The 9061-nt window shown below is 39.0% G+C and overlaps 1 pseudogene; it reads left to right on the top strand.

The window, feature by feature from the left end:
• The first annotated feature begins 437 nt into the window (after window positions 1-437).
• On the top strand, window positions 438-3692 carry LOC139077966 (MICOS complex subunit MIC27 pseudogene; annotated as a pseudogene).
• The last annotated feature ends 5369 nt before the right edge of the window (window positions 3693-9061 follow it).

The following is a 9061-nucleotide window of genomic DNA, read 5'->3' as shown; positions in this document are numbered from 1 at the left end:
GCATGATTTGGATATTGTTCTTGGCTTGTAGCTTTCTCACAGATTCTGTGAACTGCCCAATATCCTTTAAATGAAATTCTTCAGCTTCTGAAATCATCTAGGTTTCTTTGACTGGCACAATTATCAGTCACAAGACATGAGAAAACTGCAGAATGATTTGGAGCAATTGTATCCATTAGAAAGAAATGAAAATGAACTTTCATCAAATCCCCTTTGAGATAAGAATATTCTAAAGGCAGTCTTTTGCCACCAAGAAAATTAAGAGAATAAACCAGGAGCATAAACCTGTATATCCTCAAATTTAAGTATGGAAAATAGAAATGACAATTTTTATTTTTAAGCAAGTCTTTAATTCTCAGTAAGTTTTTTTTTTTTTTTAAGAAAAGATTGGTACCTGAGCTAAAAACTGTTGCCAATCTTGGGGGGTTTTTTTCTGCTTTTTCTCCCAAAATCCCCCAAGTACATAGTTGTATATTTTAGATGTGGATCCTTCTAGTTGTGGCATGTGGGATGCCGCCTCAGCATGGCCTGATGAGCGGTGCCATGTCTGAGCCCAAGATCCGAACCGGCGAAACCCTGGGCCTCCAAAGTGGAGCGCGCGAACTTAACCACTCGGCCCCCGGGGCCGGCCCCCTCAGTAAGTTTTTTAATGACGATTAAATTTTTTTTCAAAATCTTCAAGATCAAGAATTTTTGGAGGACCAGCCCCGTGGCCCAGCCCAGGTGCCAATCTTTAAAAATAAATTAAAAAAAAGAATTTTTTTTGTAATTGTTTAAAAAAAATGGTCAGAGAAATAGAGGAGGAGTTAGAGAATTCTAAATCCATCACTAAGTACAGTATTTCAAGCAGACCATGAAAGAGAGGCTCGAGTGAGAACATCAAGGATGCTGTGAATGACAGCACAAAATAAGCAAAGGTCAGTTTAGTTGAATGACGTTGGACAAGATGCTTTACAGCATGAAATCCATTTGATCTCTCAAAGAAAAATTATCAAAATTGTGTCTAGAAACAGTTAAAAACCAGCCAAATGTGACACTTACTACCCAATAAATTATAGCGCGAAATAATAGTTAACACAAAAATAGCAACAGGAGAAACACTTTTCATTAGAGGATCAAGGTTTAAGCAAACATTCCCTAATTAATCCTTTCAACAGCATCAGGAAGCTATTATTTAGTATTTTCATAGATGGCACAATGTTTTCAAAGTGTTTTACCAACAATAATTAGTCGTTCTTCTCATCAATCTTTTGAAGTAGGTCAATATCATTATCCTCATTTTAAAGAAAAGCAAGATACTAAATAAACATGTCCAGAGTGTGGAGACCACCAACATAATCCTCATCTTAATCAATTCCCATTTTTCTACCACTCCCATCCTAAGCATAGGTAAAAGCACCTTTTTGAAATTGCCACATCTTAACCCCCATTAAAAACCCAGTGAAGGAGGGTCATAGATATGGCGGCCGTTAGGATGGGAGAGCTGACAACCATGCCTACAGGTCTGATGTGTGCTTCTATAAGTGTGTATGCGGCCAAAGAAGAAGAATCCAAAAAACGGCTAGTGAAACTACAGCAGCTCCCCAGATATCCTACACCACCTCTCCAGTCTAAATCTGTTAAAGAGAAGCCTGCATTTACAAATGAGCTTTGCATCCATCCGTGCTACAACTGGTCATTATATTGGCTGATGCAAGGGTGTGTACGACTTTGTAAAAAATGGGATGATGGATACAGAACAATTTGGAAAAGATGCGTATGTCTACCTGAAAAATCCACCTCGAGATTTTCTTCTGAAAATTGGAGTCATTACAGTCTCAGGGTTGGCAGGCTTGGTTTCAGCAAGAAAAGGTTCTAGGTTTAAGAAAATTGCTTATCCAATGGGGCTGGCCACTTTAGGAGCATCTGCTTGCTACTCAGTTCAGTCGGTAATAATTGCGAAGGTAACTAGAAGAAAGGCATATGCTACAAGCAGCCAATTTACGAGGCAGTTAAATCATTGCAGACAAAGAACAACAAAAAAGAGCCACTTCCTGAACCTAAAGAAACAACTAAGCTAGGAAGGTCTGTTGGGATAGAAATACCTGCAAAAATGACTCACAACCTGAAACACTCAGTGCCTTTGCCAACAGAACTCAGCCCGGAAACAAAGACCGAATCAGAATCCACCTCAGGTGCTACACACTTTATGCCTGACCCCAAGCTCATGGATCACAGGCAGTCCCACCCAGAAGATGCAGATGTGTACAGCACTAGAAGCTGAAATAGTCTGCGTGGAGAACTAACTACATGATGTATAAAGCTGCAAATAATGATGAAAACATCATGTGATGGGTAACTGTGATGCATAGAGTATAACTTCAACCAAGTTTTTCCCTCACATCTTCTAATGTACGGTTTGACCAGTCACATAGGTCATTAAAACACAAACTATGAACACAATCCAAACAATATTAAATGATTGATGAAAAGGCAGAGGTAGAAGTATTAGGATGCATTTGATGACTTTTTTTTTTATGAGGAAGATTAGTCCTGAGCTAACGTCTGCCACCAATCCTCCTCTTTTTGCTGAGGAAGACTGGCCCTGAGCTAACATCCATGCCCATCTTCCTCTGCTTTGTATGTGGGACACCTGCCACAGCATGGCTTGACAAGCATTGCATAGGTCCCCACCCGGGATCCCAACCAGCAAACTCCAGGCCGCCAAAGTGGAACGTGTGAACTTAACCACTGTGCCACAGGGTCAGCCCAGCATTTGATGACTTTTAAGGATTTTTATGAAAAAACAAAAATAGAGTAAATATATGAACACTGATGAGACTAAAATCTGAAAAAATATGTATGTGTCTATATACATATTTATACACATACACATATATGTTTGCTTTAGCTTTTCTGAATTAATGTTAGCTAAGTTAGAATGGTGTGTGGGAGGATGTGTTCCCTTCTCCCCCCTTTTTTTTTTCATTTTCCAGAGCTGGAATAAAATATCCATACTTGGGGGGAAAAAAACAGTGAAGGAGGCAGAATTGCCTCCACTTTGCAGATGAAAAAACTAAGGTTTCATACATACATACCTACACACACTCCTCACATCCGAGAGGTGGCTGCCTACTTTGTCTGTGTGTAAGTCCTAACTCAATCATGGTCCCAGGGTCCAAGAGGACTGCGACAGGCAACCTCTAATTTCTAAGACAATTCTCTTTCAAAGGGAAAGAAGTTTCCAAGCATCTGTGCCGCACAGTATAATGGATTTGGCAAGATCTGTTCCTACCATGAACAATTCGGAGCTTATTTTGTGAATAGCAGATCCGTGGACCCCCGATCCCCTCAGACTACTTTGAGGACCATTTTAAACAGAAAGATGGCACTTGTCACATATGAAAAAACAAGACAAAACTACCAGATTCACTGATGGCTTTAGGAAAAGCAATCTTGTTGGAAATAATATGAGCTGATTGGTCTTTGAGAAGAGTAATTCAAAACTGGGCAATCAGATTCAAGAAAATAGTTTTGACCAAAACAGAATCAATTTAAACTTGTTTACAAAGTTTTTTGCCATATATGGTATTTCTTCACAGAAAACACAAAAATTAACCATACAAATGTATCTTTTTTTATTCTCTGTAATTACACTGGACTTCACATTTTCCTTTTATGAGAAGAAATGTCAACTGTATGTTTTATTTGTAATTTAGTTGGACTGTTTGCTAAATGTTAGCAATTATAGCAAAATATGAATAATAAAAAAGAAAAAGTTATCAGATCATAGTCTGACCTCCTTTTTTTTCCCCCACTGCATGAATTTTGACTGTATCAAAGAAAAATAAATTGGAATTAGTAACATGCTATTTTCCTTCATCTAACTGACAATTAAGCTAAGTGAAGCAAATTTAGCCTTGAAGTATATAAAATTATTCCACATTAAACAAAAAAGAGCTAGAGCCAGTCAGAGTATCTTCAGCCACTACTCTGTAAATGGTGTTTTGTTATCTCGGAAAAACTACTTTAGGAAATATAAGTTTTAATATAGACTATTTTTAAAACCTGTCCATTCATTAGAAGCACATTATAGTAATTCTGGTCAAATGTTTATTTTCTTTAGTTATATCTTACTGAGTGCTTCATTTAAGGAAAGTACCAGTTGGAGAAGCCAAACATGAGCTATGACAGAATTCTACAAATAGAAAATGACTTAAAAGTTTACATTGGGGAAATTCCAAAAGCAAAGATATGCCAAAACCCAACAAATCAACAATACAGGAATTTCCCCTTGATACCTTCCATGAATTCTTGTTATTTAGCTTCACTTAAGAATTGAAGCCCAAGGCCTTCCATGATCCCTTTGTTAATGATTTCTTTTTCTAATTCAAGCACTCCAAATTTAAGCAGACCCATATAACTGGAAATTGCTCCCTTTGAGGGAGTTCTGAGAGCAATGCCACTCCATCCTCATCAGATTACCTTCTCTGGGCAGCTCAGTATGTTGGGCACCATTTGGGACACCATGAAAGAGCTTGGGAAGGGTTACATACCCCAGGAATGGTGAATAGTAGAAATCAACAAGAGTGAGGGGTCATGACCGAGGCGAAGGTAGCTGGATCTGTCCCCTTTCCACTGCGTCACCCTGGGGAGCAGCTGCATGTGCAGCCAGTTAATCATATCCTCAACCTTCACCCTAAGGCAGTAGTCATCAAACTTTACTGTGCACCAGAAACATAGATGATTGGACCCCAATCCCAAGTTCCTTACTCAGTAGGTCAGGGGTGGGGCCTGAGAATTAGCATTTTTAACAAATAATCAGGTGATGCTGATGGTGCTGGTCCAGGGACCACAGTTTGAGACCCACTGATGTAGGGCAATTCTCAGAAGGGAGCAGCTGTGAGTGGTCAACAGCCCACACTTAGAGCAGCCGGGGGTGGGATGAGTGCATGGACGGGGAGGGAAATCTGGACAGGGCAGCAACTGTGTAGGAACTGTACTATCCTTTTTCACAAACCCAAGGTGTGTGAGGAGTGGGAAAATAAACCCAAAAGGGCTGTAGGGAAATACAGTGTCCTTAAGAGAGAGCCAGATTTTTGCAACAGCAAAGAAGGGAAAGAAACATCTCAGAAAAGGAGTTGTAGAAAGAGGGATGATACCACTGTAGACTGCCAAGTTGCTGGATAAGAAAGCCAGAAAAAGAAGTCTCTATGTTTTAAACAATCAGCGAGACAAGTTGGGTGTACAGTAATGATGCAGGTGATTTTAAAGATACAGAATCATTCTTGGATCTCATCTGTGTGTCTTGTGATCAAATTTTTCAATCTCTCTGGATCATTGGGCAGCCGTCAACTATGCAGCAATACCACTCAGTCATTTAGAGGACCTGAAGAATCCCATCAAGTGTGCTGCAGTCTAGTTATTTAACTGGTAGAGACAAGGCTTTATGGCAGTTTTGAGCTGTGGCTGAAGCTTAACTATATGGCCCTTCTAGTCAGAGAGTCATCGAAAATTGTATAAAATTGCAGCAATTTTACTGAACCCAAGAAAATGTTCTGTGGTTAGAAAAGGAAAAGAAATTATTTCAAACGCATTATGTGAAAAACAAATTAAAACAGGCAATTTTAAAAATGGCCTAAAAATAAGTAAATGGAGTGCAGAATCAATTAGCCTTGATATCCACAGAGGTTGCTGGAAAAAGAATCTGGGAGTAAACTATGTATTAATTTAACAGCGTCAGACTGAATTATGAAAATAGATGTTTATAAAATAGCAGAATATCTTCAAGTTAGAAGCAAAGAAGATAGAGATTTTCTAAGCACTTCTTTTGATTTCAAGCTGAATAGAAAATAGATGGGAAAGTCCACATGAAACAAGAGGGGAGCTTCCTTTTGGGGAAGCATATTCGTCCAGAGATTCTGAATGTGGGACCCACATCTTTATTAGGAAGTCCCCCAACGAAGCCTTATGAGACAAAAAGTTGGAATTTTCAAATATCTTTAATGTTGTATTGGAAGGTTAGCTTTTCTATACATAAAAGGAAAATGCATCTTAGTGAAGTTACTAACATCCCTGAGCCTCAGCTCATGCCTCTAAATGAATTAATATAAGCAATTAGAAAAGCATCTGGCAGGTAGTGAGTCTATATACCAGTTAGCTATTACTTATCTTAAGCAAATTCAACCTTGGGAGAGAAGGAAAGGGCAGTTCGAATCACATGAGCAATTTTGCCCATTGTTCCATTCAAAGAGCACATGCCTTGATTGAGAACAAGATGGGGAATGCGAATCTGCAGTTCCCTCGGTGGAACTTGGTGCCCAGGCACTCTTGTGAAGAGTCTCATGTTTAAAGATAAATATTTTTCCTACAACATCACCTCTAAACACAAGCCAACTACTTCATCCGGCATCTCAACTGGAGAAACAATACTCTGTTCCCATGTTGGGGGAAAAATGTGCTATGTTGTTCTCTGATGTGGTACATTCTTAAGTGAGTTTCAGGGGTCAACGTATCTGTATGTGATTTTTGCCTTAAATTCTGATATCTAAGATGTCACTCTACTATATATCTGTATTCATGTTCTTTTGCTGCTATAAGAAATTGCTATAAAGTTGGTGGCTTAAAACCACAGGAATTGATTCTGCTACAATGCTGTAGACCAGAAGTCCAAAATCAGTTTCACTGAGCCAAAGTCAGGGTGTCAGCAGGCCTGACTTAGACCTAAGGCTCTAAGGAAGAATTCAGTCCTTGCCTCTTCCAGTTTCTGGTAGCTGCCAGCATGCCTTGGCTTGTAGCTGCATCACTACAATCTCTGCTTCCGTGGTCACCTTGCCTTCTCCTATTCAGTCTGTGTCAAATCTCCCTCTGCCTCCCTCTTATAAGGACACTTGTGATTGCATTCAGGCCCCTCTTCCTCCAGATAATTCAGAATAATCTCCCCATCTCAATACCTTTGAATTAATCACACCTGCAAAGTCTCTTTTGCCATGTAAGGTAACACTCAAGGGTTCCAGGAATTAGAATATGAACCTATTTGGGGCCATTATTTAATCTACCAAAATACTCATTCCCATTAAAACTTTCTGTGTGTGTGTGTGTGAGAGAGAGAGACAGAGATACAAGGAAAGAGAGAGAATGAGTGAGAGAGAGACATCATGGATGAGACCAAAATTGTGGTTTGATTTGGGAACCATGAGCCAACCCAGCTCAGTTCATAGGTGCAAACTGATCTCCAGAGAAGAGAAATGTGTCGCTGCTTAACAGGCTTTTATAATCTGTTTTGAACACACCAGGTGAATTTTCAATTACAACATTTCCCAAGCTTTAGCTTAACAAAGCAAGTGCTAGCTCCCCATCCTCTCCATGTGTTGTTTTCAGTAAACACACATTTGCTCTTGTGTGAATAAAGAAGATTTCTCAAGCCCTGATTCAGGATCCGTGTATCCTATCCCATTTGTCTGATTCCACCTCCCCCACTCCACCCTCGCTGGTTTTCAGATGCTTTAAGGAACAATCAGTTTTGCTGACACATGAAATCCAATTTTCCAAATTTTCTAATGAGATTAAACCCAGCCAGGAGAAGCCAGTAACTGCCTTTCATCAGAAGACAAGGATCACATGTCTCTACGCATATTGTCAAGTATTCTTGAAAAAGAAAATGGAAAGGTGGAAAACTGGGTCTCAAACATATAATAATTGATCCATTTTTTTATTCCACACTCAATCAAAAGGAATAGATGCTCAATAATTGGTGCTAAATAAACAAAATAATAACAATAGTACATTTGGAGGATTATATCCAGAATATGTGCATGGAAAAGAACAGAAGTTTCTAAAATTTCCCTCTTAATATGAGTTATGCTAGTTGGAGAAAGTTCAAGAGAATTCAGGTTATATCCCCATTTTCTTTCACTGGCATGAGAAATAATATGAAAGAATGCAGATCTTGCAAAACTTCTGATTTATATTCATTTGAATTCAGAATTTGTTGTTTTAGAATCAGTTAGATCAAGATTGCATGTAGAAACTGAGTAGAGGAAAAGAAATGGTAGAATATGCGTAAATCAAGTTATTTCTAAGAAGTCTACCACAATAATCATAATAATCAGCATAAACAGAAAAGCTTAAAATAATACAGATAGATTAATTATAGATTGATCTAAACTACTTGTACCCTTGGTAATATGATTATACTCCCTCTGCTGACCAGCCCTAACCTACCTGTCTATCCATGTCTCCTATTTGTACCTACCTTGAAACATATTAATATTAAACACCCCTCCCCCAGGAACACCCACTCCTTTTTTTCTCTCCATTGGCCAATACCTACCCATAGTTCTAACTCTACTTCTTGTTTAAAGTCTTCCCAAATCATCCAGCTTATGTTAACTAATACACACACACACACACACACAAATTGCACCTGATGGAATTCTATCAATTATTTTTATGAGTATCATACACTCCTTTGTATTATTTACTTACAAGGGTCACTAAATAGGTGATGAAGAAAAGGAAGTAAACCTTTAGCCACCATCTTAGGGTTGAGATCCCGTTCATAGGCCAATTGCTTGAGAGCAGCTTCTCTTTTCAGAAACTGTGAGAAGGAGATGGACAGAGCAAGTGCATGATCTCTGGTCAAAATTTGAACCTAAAACTTTGGAAACCTTGGCAAGGTTGAAGCTGAAAAATTGCCATTTCAGAGCATACAGCAGTTTGGTGTTGTGCAAAAAGTAGAGCTGCACCCATTTTTCTTTGTTCTGGAAAAACTACCTGGATAGTATATTTACAAGACCACAATCTGAAAAAATATATATATGTTTGAGACTGGACCCAAGGGATCAGGACCTAAGGCTACAGTGGATGATAACATCTGTGTAGTCGGCAGTTACAGCTCAGTAGAGTGATGTTCCCTGGAGAGAATGTATTCTTTCAAGTACACATTTGAAACTGCTCTATTGCTGGAAAGCTGCGGCTCATTGTCATGGAAGGATGTGAGTGTGGGTTAAGAAGATGCTGTCATGGGCTCAGAAACTGTGCTAGAGGCTAAAGCAGCTCTTTGCGTGAGAGAAATTGTGAG

The sequence above is a fragment of the Equus przewalskii genome, chromosome 20, assembly GCF_037783145.1.
Source record: "Equus przewalskii isolate Varuska chromosome 20, EquPr2, whole genome shotgun sequence".
NCBI classification, from domain to species: Eukaryota; Metazoa; Chordata; class Mammalia; order Perissodactyla; family Equidae; genus Equus; species Equus przewalskii.
Note: the sequence above shows the minus strand (reverse complement) of the source record. Positions and strands in the feature narration are given on the sequence as shown.